The sequence below is a fragment of the Musca domestica genome, unplaced genomic scaffold (genome assembly GCF_030504385.1).
Source record: "Musca domestica strain aabys unplaced genomic scaffold, Musca_domestica.polishedcontigs.V.1.1 88, whole genome shotgun sequence".
NCBI lineage: Eukaryota > Metazoa > Arthropoda > Insecta > Diptera > Muscidae > Musca > Musca domestica.
In genome coordinates this window covers 600,067-622,525 of record NW_026712428.1, presented here as the reverse complement: position 1 = coordinate 622,525, position 22,459 = coordinate 600,067, and the positions used below count along the sequence as shown (strand labels likewise).

Below are 22,459 nucleotides of genomic sequence, written 5' to 3'. Positions count from 1 at the left end.
TAGTAATAAGAGTGACGGGCGATGTGTATACTTAAATATAAGCTACACCTTGATCTGATATATTTTCTTTTATAAAATTTTGAAAATTAACATTCTTATAAAATATTCTAATAACGACGGTATATAAACTAAACAAATTTAAGTAAGGTCCATCGTGGATTATCGATTACAGAACAGGTTCCTCTGAATAGACTAAAATACCGCCAAATTTTTTAAGTTTCAAGAACATAACTACTACTACCTAAGTAATTCCTTTTACATTTTAAATAATAGGGTATCTAATCCTAGTTTATTATTAAAATTTTTAAGCTTCAATTAATTATTTAAAAAACAATTTATAATTTAAAAATTTCACCTAATAAATTATATTTTATTTTAAATTAAACAATTTAACTTTTACTGAAAAAATTTATTTGCATTATTCGTATAACCGCGGCTGCTGGCACAAATTTAGCCAATATTCTTTAATATTAATATTTCTAGATTTCTCTAATTAATAATACTAATTACTGCGAATATAAATTATTTTATTTATTATTAAAATAAATACAAATTCATACAAAAATTTACATATAAATTAAACTAATAATAAATTTTTAAGCTAAAATAAAACTTTTAACTTAATTTATAAAAATTTTTAAAATTATTTAAAATTTAAAAATTTAAATTAAAACATAAAAATTAGAATTATTAATAATAATATTATTAAATAATATAAAATTGGTAATTACTCACGCAAATTTTGAATCAATTAATTTATCATATTTATAATTTTTTTAATTAAAAAACATAAATAAATTTATTTATAATTAACATTTTATAAAATATACCCCTATATAATTTTATAAAATATTAATAATACAAAATAAATGTTATTTTTAACATAAAAAAAAAACAATTATATCCCCTAATATAATTATATTTTAATAATTTTTTATAAAAAAAAAAATAAAAAATTTTTAAAATATAATAATTTAATAAATAATTAAATATAGTAAACAAATAGTTTATAAATAAAAATTTAATTATATTTTATGAAATAAATCAAAATTAAATTTTTAAAAAATGTTTTAAAAATAAATCAAAATTTAAATTTTTGGATTTTCAAAATTTTTTTTTTTTAAAAAAATCTCGAATTTTTTTTTTTTTTTTTTTTAAAAATTTTTTAAAAATTATAAATATTTTTTAATGTTATTATTTTTTTCTAATTGATTTATTATATTTTAATAATATATAATTTATACAATAATAGGTCTCTATTTTTATATTGAGCGTTACAAAATCTGAAATTTAGTCTATATACTATATTTGTTATACATCTATATATATATAAATATTTAATTGATTAATAGATAGATATTAATCTAGGTATCTATATATATATATATATATATATTAATGAATATTTAATTAATTAATAGATGAATATTAATCCAAATCAAAAAAAAATTTCACAACCATCCAATTAAGCATAATAGTACGATTAATCTTGATTATTCAGGTATTTATCTATTAATGGTTATCTAATGTCTAATATATAGTATACATTATATAAATAATTTATATATTAATAAGTAATTACATAAATAAAATATATATTATAATATAATTTATATAATTATGTTTCCCTATCATTATAATATAAGATTTGTATTAATATGTAATTTTATATAGAGAAATATATATATATATATATATATATATATATATATATATATATATATATATATATATATATATATATATATATATATATATATATATATATATATATATATATATATATATATATATATATATATGCATAAATTAATTATCTAAATTAATTTTTTGCTTATTTAAAAAAAAAATAAAAAATTATCCTTATACATTAATACTTAAAATTTTAAAATTACTATTTTTACTTACATAAATTGATTAATTAATAAAAAAAATTATAAATTTTTCTCAAAAATTATGTATAAATATATAAAAAAAAAGAGCCTCATTGCATTGAATGAATTGCCTGATAAAAGGGTTACCTTGATAGGGTAAATTATGTAATTAATATTACATTCATTATATTTAATAGAATTAAACTATTTCTAAAAGTATCAAAAACTTTTGTACATCGTACACCAAAATATATATTATAACAAGTAAAAAAGCAGTAAGTTCGGCCGGGCCGAAATTTGAATACCCTCCACCATTTGGATCGAATTAGAAAATTTTCAAAAAAATAAAATCCAATAAAAATTCTTTTAAAATCTTTAAAATATCTAATATAGGAAGGTGCCGATATATGGGGGGATATACGATATTGTGGACCTTTAAAGACAAATCTATGTCTGCGTGTAAAGTACTCACAAGGAACTCCGTGTGTGGATTTTCAGACAATACGATTGGAAAATGTGGCTAAAATCATCAAAATACCGAATATCGCGGGGTACCGTTATATGGGAGCTATACGTTATCGTTAACCTATATAGAGAATTCTCTGTCGGTGGGTAAAGTGCTCACAAAGAACCCCTTGTGACCATTCCGTTGAAAAATATGGCTAAAAACATCAAAATACCGAATATCGGGGGTACCGTTATATGAGGGCTATACAATATCGTGGATCTATATAGATAATTCTCTGCCGAGGTATAAAGTACCCACAACGAACTCCTTGTGTGGATTTTCAGACAATTCCGATGAAAAATGTGGGTCAAATCATAAAATACCGAATACCGGGAGGTACCGTTATATGGGGGATATACGATATCGTGGACCTGTATAGACAATTCTCTCTCAGGGGGTGAAGTACTCACAAGGAACTACTTGTGTTGATTTTAAGACAATTCCATTGAAAAGCGTGGCTAACATCATCAAAATACCGAATATCGGAGGTTACAGTTATATGGGGGATATACGATATCGTGGACCTCTATAGACACTTCATTTTGAGGAGGTAAAATGCCCACAAGGGACTCCTTTTGTGGATTTTCAGACAATTCCGTTAAAAATTTGGGTAAAATCATCAAAATACCAAATATCGGGGGTACCGTTATATGGGGGCTATACGATATTGTGGATCTATATAGATAATACTCTGCCGAGGTATAAAGTACCCACAAGGAACTCCTTGTGTGGATTTTCAGACAATTCCGTTGAAAAATGTGGGTAAAATCATCAAAATACCGAATATCGGGGGGTACCGTTATATGGGGGCTATACGATATTGTGGACCTATATAGATAATTCTCTGCCGAGGTATAAATTACCCACAAGGAACTCCTTGTGTGGATTTTCAGACAATTCCGTTGAAAAATGTGGGTAAAATCATTAAAATACCGAATATCGGGGGGTACCGTTACATGGGGGCTACACGATATCGTGGACCGATATAGCCCATCTTCGAATTTGACCTGCCTGCAGACAAAAGAGAGATCTGTGCAAAATTTTAGCTTCCTATCTTAATTCGTTTAGACTGTAGCGTGATTACAACAGACGGACAGACAGACAGACGGACAGACAGGGCTAAATCGTCTTAGAATTTTACGCTGATCAAGAATATATATACTATGTTGGGTCTAAAATGATTATTTCCATGAGTTACAAACGGAATGACGAACTTAATATACCCTCCATACCTTTTTTGGTGGAGGGAAAAAAAAGCAGTAAGTTCGGCCGGGCCGAACTTTGAATACCCTCCACCATTTGGAACGAATTAGAAAATTTTCAAAAAAATAAAATCCAATAAAAATTCTTTTAAAATCTTTACAATATCTAATATAGGAAGGTGCCGATATATGGGGGGATATACGATATTGTGGACCTTTAAAGACAAATCTGTGTCTGCGTGTAAATTACTCACAAGGAACTCCGTGTGTGGATTTTCAGACAATACGATTGGAAAATGTGGCTAAAATCATCAAAATACCGAATATCGCGGGGTACCGTTATATGGGAGCTATACGTTATCGTTAACCTATATAGAGAATTCTCTGTCGGTGGGTAAAGTTCTCACAAAGAACCCCTTGTGACCATTCCGTTGAAAAATATGGCTAAAAACATCAAAATACCGAATATCGGGGGTACCGTTATATGAGGGCTATACAATATCGTGGATCTATATAGATAATTCTCTGCCGAGGTATAAAGTACCCACAATGAACTCCTTGTGTGGATTTTCAGACAATTCCGATGAAAAATGTGGGTCAAATCATAAAATACCGAATATCGGGAGGTACCGTTATATGGGGGATATACGATATCGTGGACCTGTATAGACAATTCTCTCTCAGGGGGTGAAGTACTCACAAGGAACTACTTGTGTTGATTTTAAGACAATTCCATTGAAAAGCGTGGCTAACATCATCAAAATACCGAATATCGGAGGTTACAGTTATATGGGGGATATACGATATCGTGGACCTATAAAGACACTTCATTTTGAGGAGGTAAAATGCCCACAAGGGACTCCTTTTGTGGATCTTCAGACAATTCCGTTGAAAAATGTGGGTAAAATCATCAAAATACCAAATATCGGGGGTACCGTTATATGGGGGCTATACGATATTGTGGATCTATATAGATAATACTCTGCCGAGGTATAAAGTACCCACAAGGAACTCCTTGTGTGGATTTTCAGACAATTCCGTTGAAAAATGTGGGTAAAATCATCAAAATACCGAATATCGGGGGGTACCGTTATATGGGGGCTATACGATATTGTGGACCTATATAGATAATTCTCTGCCGAGGTATAAACTACCCACAAGGAACTCATTGTGTGGATTTTCAGACAATTCCGTTGAAAAATGTGGGTAAAATCATCAAAATACCGAATATCGGGGGGTACCGTTATATGGGGGCTATACGATATTATGGACCTATATAGATAATTCTCTGCGGAGGTATAAAGTGCCCACAAGGAACTCTTTGTGTGGATTTTCAGACAATTCCGTTGAAAAATGTGGGTAAAATCATCAAAATCCCGACTATCGGGGGGTACCGTTATATGGGGGCTATACGATATTGTGGACCTATATAGATAATTCTCTGCCGAGGTATAAAGTACCCACAAGGAACACCTTGTGTGGATTTTCAGACAATTCCGTTCAAAAATGTGGGTAAAATCTTCAAAATACCGAATATCGGGGGGTACCGTTATATGGGGGCTATACGATATTATGGACCTATATAGATAATTCTCTGCGGAGGTATAAAGTGCCCACAAGGAACTCTTTGTGTGGATTTTCAGACAATTCCGTTGAAAAATGTGGGTAAAATCATCAAAATCCCGACTATCGGGGGGTACCGTTATATGGGGGCTATACGATATTGTGGACCTATATAAATAATTCTCTGCCGAGGTATAAAGTACCACAAGGAACTCCTTGTGTGGATTTTCAGACAATTCCGTTGAAAAATGTGGGTAAAGTCATTAAAATACAGAATATCGGGGGGTACCGTTACATGGGGGCTACACGATATCGTGGACCGATATAGCCCATCTTCGAACTTGACCTGCCTGCAGATAAAAGAGTGATCTGTGCAAAAATTTTAGCTTCCTATCTTAATTCGTTTAGACTGTAGCGTGATTACAACAGACGGACAGGGTATATTAATTTTGTCATTCCGTTTGTAACTCCTCGAAATACTCACGTGTCTGTCTGTCTGTCCGTCTGTCCGTCTGTCTGTCTGTTGTAATCACGCTATCTTTCGAACAAATTGAGATAGAAGCCTAAAATTTTGCACACATGTATATTTTGCCAGTAGGCAGGTTAAGTTCGTAAATGGGTCATGTAGGTCCAAGTTTTCATATAGCCCCCATATAACGGTACCTCTCGATATTCGGTATTTTGATGATTTTAGCGACATCATTCACCGGAATTGTTTCAAATTTAGCATTTGAAGTTCGTAACGGATACTACAGCCTAAGACAGAAAATTATCTGTGCAGGTCCACGTCTTCGTATAGCCCCCATATACCGTACCCCCCGATATTCGGTATTTTGATGATTTTAGCGACATTATTTAACGGAACCGTTCCAAATTTGGTATTTGAAGTTCGTAATAGATACTGCAGCAGAAAACAGAAAATGGACCATGTAGGTCCACGTCTTCGTATAGGCCCCATATACCGTACCCCCCCATTTCCGGTATTTTGATGATTTTAGCGACATTATTTACCGGGATTCTTTTAAATTTCGCATTTGAAGTTCGTAATGGATACTTCAGCCCATGCCAGAAAATTGTCTGTGCAGGTCCACGTCTTGGTATAGCCCCCATATAACGGTACCCCCTATATTCGGTATTTTGATGATTTTAGCTACATTATAAACAAATGTTTCTTCAAGTTTCGCATTTAAATGTTGTAATAACTTATGACAAAAGTTGCCTATGCAGGTATACGTCGTCGTATAGACATTCGGTATTTTTAAGATTTTAACAGAATTTTTAAAGGATTTTTATACCCTCCACCATACTATGGAGGGTATATTAATTTTGTCATTCCGTTTGTAACTCCTCGAAATACTCAGGTCAGACCCAACAAAGTATATATATTCTTGATCAGCGTAAAATTCTAAGACGATTTAGCCATGTCCGTCTGTCTGTCCGTCTGTCTGTCTGTTGTAATCACGCTATCTTTCGAACAAATTGAGATAGAAGGCTAAAATTTTGCACACATGTATATTTTGCCAGTAGGCAGGTTAAGTTCGTAAATGGGTCATGTAGGTCCAAGTTTTCATATAGCCCCCATATAACGGTACCTCTCGATATTCGGTATTTTGATGATTTTAGCGACATCATTCACCGGAATTGTTTCAAATTTGGCATTTGAAGTTCGTAATGGATACTACAGCCTAAGACAGAAAATTATCTGTGCAGGTCCACGTCTTCGTATAGCCCCCATATACCGTACCCCCCGATATTCGGTATTTTGATGATTTTAGCGACATTATTTAACGGAACCGTTCCAAATTTGGTATTTGAAGTTCGTAATAGATACTGCAGCAGAAAACAGAAAATGGACCATGTAGGTCCACGTCTTCGTATAGGCCCCATATACCGTACCCCCCGATATTCGGTATTTTGATGATTTTAGCGACATTATTTACCGGCATTGTTTTAAATTTCGCATTTGAAGTTCGTAATGGATACTTCAGCCCATGCCAGAAAATTGTCTGTGCAGGTCCACGTCTTGGTATAGCCCCCATATAACGGTACCCCCTATATTCGGTATTTTGATGATTTTAGCTACATAATAAACAAATTTTTCTTCAAGTTTCGCATTTAAATGTTGTAATAACATTCGGTATTTTTAAGATTTTAACAAAATTTTTAAAGGATTTTTTTATTTTATTTATTTATTTATTTATTTTATTTTTTTTTTTGGAAATTGCCAAATTTGTACCAAATGGTGGAGGGTATTAAAAGTTCGGCCCGGCCGAACTTACAGCTTTTTTACTTGTTAGACTTAGGATTATGAGTCCATTACGAACTGCAAATACCAAATTTCGGTAAACAATGTCGCTAAAATCATCAAAATACCGATTATCGGGGGGTACCGTTATATGGGGGCTACACGAAGACGTGGACCTGCACAGATAATTTTCTCTCTTGGGCTGTAGTATTCATTACGAACTTCAAATGCCAAATTTGAAACAATTCCGGTGAATGATGTCGCTAAAATCATCAAAATACTGAATATCGGGAGGTACGGTTATATGGGGGCTATATGATAACTTGGCCCATTTACGATAGCGTGATTACTACAGACAGACACACAGACAGACAGACAGACGGACATGGCTAAATCGTCTTAGAATTTTACGCTGATCAGGAATATATATACTTTGTTGGGTCTGACATGAGTATTTCGAGGAGTTACAAACGGAATGACAAAATTAATATACCCTCCATAGTATGGTGGAGGGTATAAAAAGATAAGCTAATTAAGCTACTGGGCTCATACCCCATTTATAAAGGTTCTAATCCTTTTCTTTTTAATTTTTAATAATTCATCAAAAATTATATTTTTAACTATTTTAATAATAGGATCTTTAATTGCAATTTCAGCAAACTCTTGAATAGGAGCCTGAATAGGTTTAGAAATTAATTTGTTAGCTTTTATCCCCCTAATAAGAGATAATAAATTAATATCTACAGAAGCATCGTTAAAGTACTTTTTAACTCAAGCACTAGCTTCTTCTGTATTTTTATTTGCAGTAATTTTATTTTTACTTAATACTGGTAAAAATAATGCAAATTTAATAGAAATAATTATTCTTTCTTCTTTATTATTAAAGAGAGGTTCTGCTCCTTTTCATTTTTGATTTCCTAATGTAATAGAAGGATTATCATGAATTAATGCATTAATTTTAATAACTTGACAAAAAATTGCTCCGTTAATATTAATTTCTTATGTAATTTTTAAGCCATTAATTATTATCAGAATTATTTTATCAAGTTTAATTGGTGCATTAGGAGGTTTAAATCAAACTTCTTTACGTAAATTAATAGCTTATTCTTCAATTAACCATTTAGGATGAATATTAGCTGCAATATATAATAGAAATATTTGACTAGTATATTTTTTATTTTATACATTTTTAACATTTTCAATAGTGTTAATATTTAATATGTTTAAAATTTCTTATATTAATCAATTATTTTCTTTATTTTTCCATGAAAAAAGAATTAAATTTTTCTTATTTTTTAATCTTCTTTCATTAGGAGGATTACCCCCATTTTTAGGATTCTTACCAAAAATATTTGTAATTCAATCTTTAACTATAAATAATCAATTATTTTTATTAACTTTTATAGTAATAATAACATTAATTACTTTATATTTTTATATTCGATTATGTTATAGTGCTTTTATACTAAACTATTATGAAAATAGTTGAATAACATTTTCATATTATAAGTCTTCAAATATAAAGCTTTTATTAACTTTTTCTTATATTGCAACTTTTGGGTTATTTTTAACTTCTTCCTTATATTTCTTTTTTTAAGGCTTTAAGTTAAATAAACTAATAGCCTTCAAAGCTATCAATATAAGAATAATCTTTTAAGCCTTAGTAAATTTATTACTCCTTTAGAATTGCAGTCTAATGACATTATTGACTATAAAGCTAATAGATTAAAGAGAAAAATTCTCATAAATAAATTTACAATCTATTGCCTAAACTTCAGCCATTTAATCGCAACAATGGTTATTTTCTACTAATCATAAAGATATTGGTACTTTATATTTTATCTTTGGAGCATGATCTGGTATAGTAGGAACATCATTAAGAATTTTAATTCGAGCTGAATTAGGACACCCTGGTGCTCTAATTGGAGACGATCAAATTTATAATGTTATTGTAACAGCTCATGCTTTTATTATAATTTTCTTTATAGTAATACCTATTATAATTGGAGGGTTTGGAAATTGATTAGTTCCTTTAATATTAGGAGCTCCAGATATAGCATTCCCTCGAATGAATAATATAAGTTTTTGATTATTACCTCCTGCATTAACTCTATTATTAGTAAGAAGTATAGTAGAAAAGGGAGCTGGAACAGGTTGAACTGTTTATCCACCTTTATCATCAATTATTGCTCATGGCGGAGCTTCAGTTGATTTAGCTATTTTCTCTCTTCACTTAGCAGGAATTTCTTCAATTTTAGGAGCAGTAAATTTTATTACAACTGTTATTAACATACGATCAACAGGAATTACATTCGATCGAATACCTTTATTTGTTTGATCAGTTGTAATTACTGCATTATTATTATTATTATCTCTTCCTGTTCTTGCTGGAGCTATTACTATACTATTAACTGATCGAAATTTAAATACTTCATTCTTTGATCCAGCTGGAGGAGGTGATCCAATTCTTTTCAACACTTATTCTGATTCTTTGGACATCCAGAAGTTTATATTTTAATTTTACCTGGATTTGGAATAATTTCTCATATTATTAGTCAAGAATCAGGAAAGAAGGAAACATTCGGTTCTTTAGGAATAATTTATGCTATGTTAGCAATTGGACTTTTAGGATTTATTGTATGAGCTCATCACATATTTACTGTTGGAATAGACGTTGATACTCGAGCTTACTTCACTTCAGCTACAATAATTATTGCTGTACCTACTGGAATTAAGATTTTTAGTTGATTAGCTACATTATACGGAACTCAAATAACTTATTCTCCAGCTATTTTATGAGCTTTAGGATTCGTATTCTTATTTACTGTAGGAGGTTTAACAGGAGTAGTATTAGCTAATTCATCTGTTGATATTATTTTACATGATACATATCATGTAGTTGCTCATTTCCACTATGTACTTTCTATAGGAGCTGTATTTGCTATTATAGCAGGATTCGTACATTGATATCCTCTATTTACTGGATTAACTCTAAATAATAAACTTTTAAAAAGTCAATTTGTTATTATATTTATTGGAGTAAATTTAACATTCTTCCCTCAACATTTCTTAGGATTAGCTGGAATACCTCGACGATATTCTGATTATCCTGATGCTTATACAGCATGAAATGTAATTTCAACAATCGGTTCAACAATTTCATTATTAGGAATTTTATATTTATTCTATATTATCTGAGAAAGTTTAGTATCTCAACGACAAGAATTGGGAAAATTTCAATTAAATTCATCAATTGAATGATTACAAAATACTCCACCTGCTGAACACAGATATAATGAATTGCCTTTACTAACTAATTTCTAATATGGCAGATTAGTGCAATGGATTTAAGCTCCATATATAAAGTATTTTACTTTTATTAGAAACTAATGTCAACATGAGCAAATTTAGGTTTACAAGATAGTTCTTCTCCATTAATAGAACAATTAATTTTTTTTCATGATCATGCATTAATAATTTTAGTAATAATTACAGTATTAGTCGGATATTTAATGTTTACATTATTTTTTAATAAATATGTTAATCGTTATTTATTACATGGACAAACAATTGAAATTATTTGAACTATTTTACCTGCAATTATTTTATTATTCATTGCTTTCCCTTCTTTACGATTATTATACTTATTAGATGAAATTAATGAACCATCAGTAACTTTAAAGGCTATTGGTCATCAATGATATTGAAGTTATGAATATTCAGATTTTAATAATGTTGAATTTGATTCTTATATAATTCCTACAAATGAATTACCAGCAGACGGATTTCGTTTATTAGATGTAGATAATCGAGTAGTTTTACCAATAAATTCTCAAATTCGAATTTTAGTAACTGCTGCTGATGTAATTCATTCATGAACTGTTCCTGCTTTAGGTGTAAAGGTTGATGGTACTCCTGGTCGTCTAAATCAAACTAATTTCTTAATTAATCGACCAGGTTTATTCTATGGACAATGTTCAGAAATTTGTGGAGCTAATCATAGTTTTATACCAATTGTAATTGAAAGTATTCCTGTAAATTATTCTATTAAGTGAATTTCTAAAAATAATTCTTCATTAGATGACTGAAAGCAAGTACTGGTCTCTTAAACCATTTTATAGTAAATTAGCACTTACTTCTAATGAAAAAATTAGTTAAAAATATAACATTAGTTTGTCAAACTAAAATTATTAATTTATTAATATTTTTTAATCCCTCAAATAGCACCAATTGGTTGATTAAGCTTATTTATTATTTTTTCAATTACATTTGTAATTTTTAATGTAATAAATTACTATTCATATATTCCTTCAATACCTAAATCAAATTTAAGTAATAAAACTCATTCAACAAAGTCATTAAATTGAAAATTATAACAAATTTATTCTCTGTTTTTGACCCTTCATCAAGTATTTTTAATCTTTCATTAAATTGATTAAGAACTTTTTTAGGAATTTTAATAATTCCATCAATATACTGACTTATACCATCTCGATACCACATTTTTTGAAATAATATTTTATTAACACTTCATAAGGAATTTAAAACTCTACTTGGTCCTATAGGAGCAAACGGTTCTACATTTATTTTCGTTTCATTATTTTCTATAATTTTATTTAATAATTTTATAGGATTATTTCCATATATTTTTACAAGAACAAGTCATTTAACTTTAACTCTAACTCTAGCTCTTCCTTTATGATTATGTTTTATATTATATGGATGAATTAACAATACTCAACATATATTTGCTCATTTAGTTCCTCAAGGAACTCCAGCTATTTTAATGCCATTTATAGTATGCATTGAAACCATTAGTAATGTAATTCGACCAGGAACTTTAGCTGTTCGATTAACAGCTAATATAATTGCTGGACATCTACTTCTTACTCTTTTAGGAAATACAGGACCTTCTTTATCTATAGTATTAATTAGTTTTTTAATTATTACACAAATTGCATTATTAGTTTTAGAATCAGCAGTTGCAATAATTCAATCATACGTATTTGCTGTTCTAAGAACATTATATTCTAGAGAAGTTAATTAATGTCAACACATATATAAATAACTAAATAAAATTAAAATATTTTTGGAAAACCTACTAAATCTTACAATCGCACTTATAAACAGATAAATTTTTCACCACTCGTTATGCTTCCGGTCTACCTGTACGAAGTAGCATAACCATGTAAGTTGGTTTTGTCTTTTTCAACAAAACCCCTTCGTCGACCGAGCCTTGTCTATTACTAGAACAGTGTTGGCTTGTTTGTTGGGGATAACATAGCATTTTGTTGTTGCAAACTGGTCAGACTTAACCCCTTTATTGTTGTTTTTATAAAAACAAAGCTTTTTATTAGTAATGTTTACCAAGTGGTAAGCAAGGAATACCTAGGTTTCAGGAAAAACCACCAATCCTCAGCAGATCCCTTGTTTTCTGTCTGGGATATTCCACCCAGAAGTTATTTTAAAAATGAATTCTATGACAAAAAACATTTTAACCCAAGTGACGAGGTCGTAACTTCAATAGAAGAGGAACCAAAAAATTAAATAAAACTAAAATTCTTTTTTAAAACCTTCTAAAACTTAGAATCGCACTTATGCTTTCGGTCTACTTGAACGAAGTAGCATAACCATGTAAGTTGGTTTTATCTGTTACAACAAAAACCCCTTCGTCGACCGTGCCTTGTATATTAATAGATCAGTGTCGGCTTGTTTGTTCGGGTTACCATAGTATATTTTTGTTGCAAAATGGTCAAGCCTTACCCGTTTATTTTTTTTAATTTTTATAAAAACAACGTTTGTTTATTAGTGGAGAACGATGGTAATGTTTACCAGGGGCTAAAGCAGTGAATACCTAGGTTACGGAAAGAGTCACCAATCCTCATCACTTCCCTTGTTTTTGGTCTGGGATATTCTACCCAGAAGATAGTTTAAAAATAACTTCTATGACCAAAAAATTTACCCAAGTGACGAGATCGTAACCACAATAGAAGAGGAAACAAAGAATTAAATAAAAGTAATTCTTTCTGAAAACCTTCTAAATTTTTACAATCGCACTTATAAACATATACATCTTTCTCCACTCATTAAGCTTTCAGTCTACCTGAACGAAGTAGCATAATCATGTAAGTTTGTTTTGTCTGTTACAACAAAAATCCCTTCTTCGACCGTGCCTTGTCTATTAATAGAACAGTGTTAATAGAGCGTTTGTTTTTTAGTGGAGAACGATAGTAATGTTTACCAGGTGGTAAGGCAAGGAACACGTAGGTTTCGGAAAGAGTAACCAATCCTCATCAGCTCCCTTGTTTTTTGTCTGAGATTTTTCCCCAAAAGATATTTTAATAATAGCTTCTGTGACAAAACAAAATTTTTTACCCAAGTGACAAGATCATAACCTCAATAGAAGAAGAACCAAAGAATTAAATAAAATTAAAATTATTTTTGGAAACCTTCTAAATCTTACAATCGCACTTATTAACATTTACATCTTTCTCCACTCGCCATGCTTTCGGTCTACCTGAACGAAGTAGCATAATCATGTAAGTTTGTTTTGTCTGTTGCAACAAAAACACCTTCGTCGACCGTGTCTTATCTATTAATAGAACAGTGTTGGCTTGTTTGTTCGGGATAACATAGTATTTTGTTGTTGCAAACTGGTCAGGTTTAACCCCCTTATTGTTATTTTTATAAAAACAACGTTTGTTTATTAGTGGAAAACGATGGTAATGTTTACCAGGTTGTGAGGCAGGGAATACCTAGGTTTCGGAAAGAGCCACCAATCCTCATCAGTTCCCTTGTTTTTGGTATTTACATCTTGCTCCACTCGTAATGCTTTCAGTCTACCTGAACGAAGTAGCATAACCATGTAAATTGGTTTTGTCTGTTAAAACAAAAATCTCTTCGTCGACCGTGCCTTGATTAATGCTTTCGGTCTACCTGAACGAAGTAGCATAACCATGTAAGTTGGTTTTGTCGGTTACAACAAAAACACCTTCGTCGACCGTGACATGTCTATTAATAGAACAGTGTTGGCTTGTTTGTTCGGGATAACATAGTATTTTGTTGTTGCAAACTGGTCGGACTTAAAACCTTTATTGTTGTTTTTATAAAAATAATGTTTTTTATTAGTAGAAAACGATGGTAATATTTACCAGGTGGTAAGGCAGTGAATACATATTGTTGTTTTTATAAAAACAACGTTTGTTTATTAGTGGAAAACGATGGTAATGTTTACCAGGGGGTAAGGCTGGGAATACCTAGGTTACGGAAAGAGCCACAAATCCTCATAAGTTGCCTTGTTTTTTGTCCAGGATTTTCTCCCAAGAAGATATTTTTAAAATGACTTCTATGACAAAAAAAAACATTTTTTACCCAAGTGACAAGATCATAACCTCAATAGAAGAAGAACCAAAGAATTAAATAAAACTAAAATTATTTTTGGAAACCTTCTAAATCTTACAATCGCACTTATAAACATTTACATCTTTCTCCACTCGTTATGCTTTCGGTCTACCTGAACGAAGTAGCATAATCATGTAAGTTTGTTTTGTCTGTTGCAACAAAAACACCTTCGTCGACCGTGACTTATCTATTAATAGAAGAGTGTCGGCTTGTTTGTTTCGGGATAACATAGTATTTTGTTGTTGCAAACTGGTCAGACTTAACCCCCTTATTGTTATTTTTATAAAAAAAATGTTTGTTTATTAGTGGAAAACGATGGTAATGTTTACCAGGGGGTAAGGCTGGGAATACCAAGGTTACGGAAAGAGCCACAAAATCCTCATCAGTTGCGTTGTTTTTTGCCTAGGATTTTCTCCCCAGAAGATATTTTTAAAATGACTTCTATTGACAAGATCATAACCTCAATAGAAGAAGAACCAAAGAATTAAATAAAACTAAAATTATTTTTGAAAACCTTCTAAATCTTACAATCGCACTTATAAACATTTACATCTTTCTCCACTCGTTATGCTTTCGGTCTACCTGAACGAAGTAGCATAATCATGTAAGTTTGTTTTGTCCGTTGCAACAAAAACACCTTCGTCGACCGTGACTTATCTACTAAAAGAACAGTGTTGGCTTGTTTGTTCGGGACAACATAGTATTTTGTTGTTGCAAACTGGACAGGCTTAACCCCTTTATTGTTATTTTTATAAAAACAACGTTTGTTTATTAGTGGAATACGATGGTAATGTTTACCAGGGGGTAAGGCTGGGAATACCTTGGTTATGGAAAGAGCCACCAATCCTCATCAATTGCCTGGTTTTTTGCCTAGGATTTTCTCCCCAGAAGATATTTTTAAAATGACTTCTATGACAAAAAAAGGTTTTTTTACCCAAGTGACAAGATCATAACCTCAATAGAAGAAGAACCAAAGAATTAAATAAAACTAAAATTATTTTTGAAAACCTTCTAAATCTTACAAGCGCACTTATAAACATTTGTATCTTTCTCCACTCGTTATGCTTTCGGTCTACCTGAACAAAGTAGCATAACCATGTAAGTTTGTTTTGTCTGTTGCAACAAAAACACCTTCGTCGACCGTGATTTATCTATTAATAGAAGAGTGTCGGCTTGTTTGTTCGGGATAACATAGTATTTTGTTGTTGCAAACTGGCCAGGCTTAACCCCCTTATTGTTATTTTTATAAAAACAACGTTTGTTTATTAGTGGAAAACGATGGTAATGTTTACCAGGGGGTAAGGCTGGGAATACCTAGGTTACGGAAAGAGCCACAAATTCTCATCAGTTGCCTTGTTTTTTGCCTAGGATTTTCTCCCCAGAAGATATTTTTAAAATGACTTCTATGACAAAAAAAAAACATTTTTTACCAAAGTGACAAGATCATAACCTCAATAGAAGAAGAACCAAAGAATTAAATAAAACTAAAATTATTTTTGGAAACCTTCTAAATCTTACAAGCGCACTTATAAACATTTACATCTTTCTCCACTCGTTATGCTTTCGGTCTACCTGAACGAAGTAGCATAACCATGTAAGTTTGTTTTGTCTGTTGCAACAAAAACACCTTCGTCGACCGTGACTTATCTATTAATAGAAAAGTGTCGGCTTGTTTGTTCGGGATAATATAGTATTTTGTTGTTGCAAACTGGTCAGGATTAACCCCCTTATTGTTATTTTTATAAAAACAACGTTTGTTTATTAGTGGAAAACGATGGTAATGTTTACCAGGGGGTAAGGCTGGGAATACCTAGGTTACGGAATCCTCATCAGTTGCCTTGTTTTTTGCCCAGGATTTTCCCCAAGAAGATATTTTTAAAATGACTTCTATGACAAAAAAAAAAAACATTTTTTACCCAAGTGACAAGATCATAACCTCAATAGAAGAAGAACCAAAGAATTAAATAAAACTAAAATTATTTTTGGAAACCTTCTAAATCTTACAATCGCACTTATAAACATTTACATCTTTCTCCACTCGTTATGCTTTCGCTCTACCTGAACGAAGTAGCATAATCATGTAAGTTTGTTTTGTCTGTTGCAACAAAAACACCTTCGTCGACCGTGACTTATCTATTAATAGAAGAGTGTCGGCTTGTTTGTTCGGGATAACATAGTATTTCGTTGTTTCAAACTGGTCAGGCTTAACCCCCTTATAGTTATTTTTATAAAAACAACGTTTGTTTATTAGTGGAAAACGATGGTAATGTTTACCAGAGGGTAAGGCTGGGAATACCTAGGCTACGGAAAGAGCCACAAATCCGGCTTAACCCCCTTATTGTTATTTTTATAAAAACAAATTTTGTTTATTAGTGGAAAACGATGGTAATGTTTACCAGAGGGTAAGGCTGGGAATACCTAGGTTACGGAAAGAGCCACAAAATCCTCATCAGTTGCCTTGTTTTTTGCCTAGGATTTTCTCCCCAGAAGATATTTTTAAAATGACTTCTAGTGACAAGATCATAACCTCAATAGAAGAAGAACCAAAGGATTAAATAAAACTAAAATTATTTTTGAAAACCTTCTAAATCTTACAATCGCACTTATAAACATTTACATCTTTCTCCACTCGTTATGCTTTCGGTCTACCTGAACGAAGTAGCGTAACCATGTAAGTTTGTTTTGTCTGTTACAACAAAAACACCTTAGTCGACCGAGATTTATCTATTAACAGAACCGTGTTGGGTTGTATGTTCGGGATAACATAGTATTTTGTTGTTGCAAACTATTCAGACTTAAACCCTTTATTGTTGTTTTTATAAAAACAATGTTTTTATTAGTAGAAAACGATGGTAATGTTTACCAGATGGTAAGGCAGTGAATACCTTTTGTTGTTTTTATAAAAACAAGGTTTTTTATTAGTGGAAAACGATGGTAATGTTTACCAGGGGGTAAGGCTGGTAATACCTAGGTTACGGAAAGAGCCACCAATCCTCATCAGTTGCCTTGTTTTTTGTCTAAGATTTTCTCCCCAGAAGATATTTTTAAAATGACTTCTATGAGAAAAAAAAACATTTTTTACCCAAGTGACAAGATCATAACCTCAATAGAAGAAGAACCAAAGAATTAAATAAAACTAAAATTATTTTTGAAAACCTTCTAAATCTTACAATCGCACTTATAAACATTTACATCTTTCTCCACTCGTTATGCTTTCGGTCTACCTGAACGAAGTAGCATAACCATGTAAGTTTGTTTTGTCTGTTACAACAAAAACACCTACGTCGACCGTGACTTATCTATTAATAGAACAGTGTTGGCTTGTTTGTTCGGGATAACATAGTATTTTGTTGTTGCAAACTGGTCAGGCTTAACTCCTGTATTGTTATTTTTATAAAAACAACGTTTGTTTATGAGTGGAAAACGATGGTAATGTTTACCAGGGGGTAAGGCTGGGAATACCTAGGTTACGGAAAGGGCCACAAATCCTCATCAGTTGCCTTGTTTTTTGCCTAGGATTTTCTCCCCAGAAGATATTTTTAAAATGACTTCTATGACAAAAAAAGATTTTTTACCAAAGTGACAAGATCATAACCTCAATAGAAGAAGAACCAAAGAATTAAATAAAACTAAAATTATTTTTGAAAACTTTCTAAATCTTACAATCGCACTTATAAACATTTACATCTTTCTCCACTCGTTATGCTTTCGGTCTACCTGAACGAAGTAGCATAACCATGTAAGTTTGTTTTGTCTGTTACAACAAAAACACCTTCGTCGACCGTGATTTATCTATTAATAGAACAGTGTTGGCTTGTTTGTTCGGGATAATATAGTATTTTGTTGTTGAAACTGGTCAGGCTTAACCCCTGTATTGTTATTTTTATAAAAACGACGTTTGTTTATTAGTGGAAAACGATGGTAATGTTTACCAGGGTGTGAGGCAGGGAATACCTAGGTTTCGGAAAGAGCCACCAACCTCATCGGATCCTTGGTTTTTTATTTCTATGAAAAAAAAAAACGTTTTTTACCCAAGTTGCGAGATCGTAAGCTCAATAGACGAGGAACCAAAGAATTAAACAAGTTAAAGATCAGTAAGTTCGGCCGGGCCGAACTTTTAATACCCTCCACCATTTGCAACGAATTTGGAAATTTTTAAGAAATAAAATCCTTCAAAAATTCTGTTAAAATTTTAAAAATACCGAATATAGCCGTTATATTGGGGTCTATACGACGTGGACATACATAGGCATTGTTTGTCATAAGCCATTACCATATTCAAATTCGAAACTTGAAATAAACGGTTAATAATGTAGCTCAAATCATCAAAATATCGTATATAAATAGGTGCCGTTAAATTGGAGCTGTGCGAAGACCTGGACCAGTAAGACAATTTTCTGTCACAGGCTGTAGCATCTATTACGAACTTCAAATACCACATCTCAAACAACTTCGGTGGGTATTGTACCTAAAATCGTCAAAATACCGAATATAGGGAGGTACTGATATATGGGGCCTATACGAAGACCTGGACCCGCACAGACAATTTTCTGCCACAGACTGTAGTTCCCATAACAAACTTCAAATACCGATTTTGAAACAATTCCGGTGAATAATGTCGCTAAAATCATCAAAATACCGAATATAGGCAGGTACCGTTATATGGGGGCTATATGAAGACGTGGACCTGCACAGACAATTTTCTGTCTTAGAGTGTAGTATCCATTTTGAACTTCAAATACCAAATTTGAAACAATTCCCGTGAATAATGTCGCTAAAATCATCAAAATACCGAATATCGGGAGGTACCGTTATATGGGGGCTATATGAAAACGTGGACCTACATGGCCCATTTACAAACTTAACCTGCCTACTGGAAAAATAAACATGTGTGCAAAATTTTAGCCATCTATCTCAATTCATTCGCAAGATAGCGTGATTACAACAGACAGACAGACGGACAGACCGACAGACGGACATCGCTAAATCGACTTAGAATTTTACGCTGATCAAGAATATATATATACTTTGTTGGGTCTGATATGAGTATTTCGAGGAGTTACAAACGGAATGACAAAGTTAATATACCCTCCATAGTATGGAGGAGGGTATAATAAAAGTAAACTTCTTTTGGAAAATCTTCTAAATCTTACAATCGCACTTATAATACATTTACATCTTTCTCCATTCGTTATGTTTTCGTTCTACCTGAACAAAGTAGCATAACCATGTAAGTTGTATTTGTCTGTTAAAACAAATACCCCTTCGTCGACCGTTCCTTTTCTAGTGCTTTCGTACTACCTGAAGGAAGTAGCATAACCATGTAAGTTGGTTTTGCCTTCATCGACCATGCCTTGTCTATTAATAGAATAGTGTTAATAGAACGTTTGTTTATTAGTGGAGAACAATGGTTATATGTACCAGGGGTAGGGCAGAAAATGCCTAGGTTTCGTAAAGAGCGACCAATACTCATCAGTTCCCTTGTTTTTTGTCTGAGATTTTTTCCCCAAAAGATATTTTAATAATAGCTTCTGTGACAAAACAAAATTTTTTACCCAAGTGACAAGATCGTAAGCCCAATAGAAGAGAACCCGAAGATTTAAATAAAACTAAAATTGTTTTGGAAAATCGTCTAAATTTTTACAATCGCACTTATAAATATTTACATCTTTCTCCACTCGTAATGTTTTCGGTCTACCTGAACGAAGTAGCATAACCATGTAAATTGGTTTTGTCTGTTAAAACAAAAATCCCTTCGTCGACCGTGCCTTGTTTAATGCTTTCGGTCTACCTGAACGAAGTAGCATAACCATGTAAGTTTGTTTTGTCTGTTACAACAAAAACACCTTCGTCGACCGTGACTTGTCTATTAATAGAACAGTGTTGGCTTGTTTGTTCGGGATAACATATTATTTTGTTGTTGCAAACTGGTCAGACTTAACCCCTTTATTGTTGTTTTTATAAAAAAAATGTTTTTATTAGTAGAAAACGATGGTAATGTTTACCAGGTGGTAAGGAAGTGAATACCTATTGTTGTTTTTATAAAAACAACGTTTGTTTATTAGTGGAAAACGATGGTAATGTTTATCAGGGGGTAAGGCTGGGAATACCTAGGTTACGGAAAGAGCCACAAATCCTCATCAGATGCCTTGTTTTTTGTCTAGGATTTTCTCCCCAGAAGATATTTTTAAAATGACTTCTATGACAAAAAAAAAACATTTTTTACCCAAGTGACGAGATCATAACCTCAATAGAAGAAGAACCAAAGAATTAAATAAAACAAAAATTATTTTTGGAAACCTTCTAAATCTTACAATCGCACTTATAAACATTTACATCTTTCTCCACTCGTTATGCTTTCGGTCTACCTGAACGAAGTAGCATAATCATGTAAGTTTGTTTTGTCTGGTGCAACAAAAACACCTTCGTCGACCGTGACTTATCTACTAATAGAACAGTGTCGGCTTGTTTGTTCGGGATAACATAGTATTTTGTTGTTGCAAACTGGTCAGGCTTAACCCCCTTATTGTTATTTTTATAAAAACAACGTTTGCTTATTAGTGGAAAACGATGGTAATGTTTACCAGGGGGTAAGGCTGGGAATACCTAGGTTACGGAAAGAGCCACAAATCCTCATCAGTTGCCTTGTATTTTGCCTAGGATTTTCTCCCCAGAAGATATTTTTAAAATGACTTCTATGACAAAAAAAGGTTTTTTTACCCAAGTGACAAGATCATAACCTCAATAGAAGATGAACCAAAGAATTAAATAAAACTAAAATTATTTTTGAAAACCTTCTAAATCTTACAATCGCACTTATAAACATTTAAATCTTTCTCCACTCGTTATGCTTTCGGTCTACCTGAACGAAGTAGCATAACCATGTAAGTTTGTTTTGCTGTTACAACAAAAACACCTTCGTCGACCGTGACTTATCTATTAATAGAACAGTGTTGGCTTGTTTGTTCGGGATAACATAGTATTTTGTTGTTGCAAACTGGTCAGGCTTAACCCCTGTATTGTTATTTTTATAAAAACAACGTTTGTTTATTAGTGGAAAACGATGGTAATGTTTACCAGGGTGTGAGGCAGGGAATACCTAGGTTTCGGAAAGAGCCACCAACCTCATCAGTTGCCTTGTTTGTTGCCTAGGATTTTCTCCCCAGACGGTATTTTTAAAATGACTTCTATGACAGAAAAGATTTTTTACCCAAGTGACAAGATCATAACCTCATTAGAAGAAGAACCAAAGAATTAAATAAAACTAAAATTATTTTTGAAAACCTTCTAAACTTTCAATCTCACTTATAAACATTTACATCTTTCTCCACTCGTTATGCTTTCGGTCTACCTGAACGAAGTAGCATAACCATGTAAATTGGTTTTGTCTGTTACAACAAAAACACCTTCGTCGACCGTAACTTATCCATTAATAGAACAGTGTTGGCTTGTTTGTTCGGGATAAAATAGTATTTTGTTGTTGCAAACTGGTCAGGCTTAACCCCTGTATTGTTATTTATTATAAAAACAACGTTTGTTTATTAGTGGAAATCGATGGTAATGTTTACAAGGGTGTGAGGCAGGGAATACCTAGGTTTCGGAAAGAGCCACCAACCTCACCGGATCCTTGGTTTTTTATTTCTATGAAAAAACATTTTTTAACCCA

The 22,459-nt window shown here is 32.0% G+C and overlaps 2 pseudogenes; both read left to right on the top strand.

The window, feature by feature from the left end:
• Nucleotides 1-7,924: 7,924 nt before the first annotated feature.
• Nucleotides 7,925-10,159, top strand: LOC131806766 (NADH-ubiquinone oxidoreductase chain 2-like; annotated as a pseudogene).
• On the top strand, nt 9,461-12,439 carry LOC131806758 (cytochrome c oxidase subunit 1-like; annotated as a pseudogene).
• Nucleotides 12,440-22,459: the final 10,020 nt, after the last annotated feature.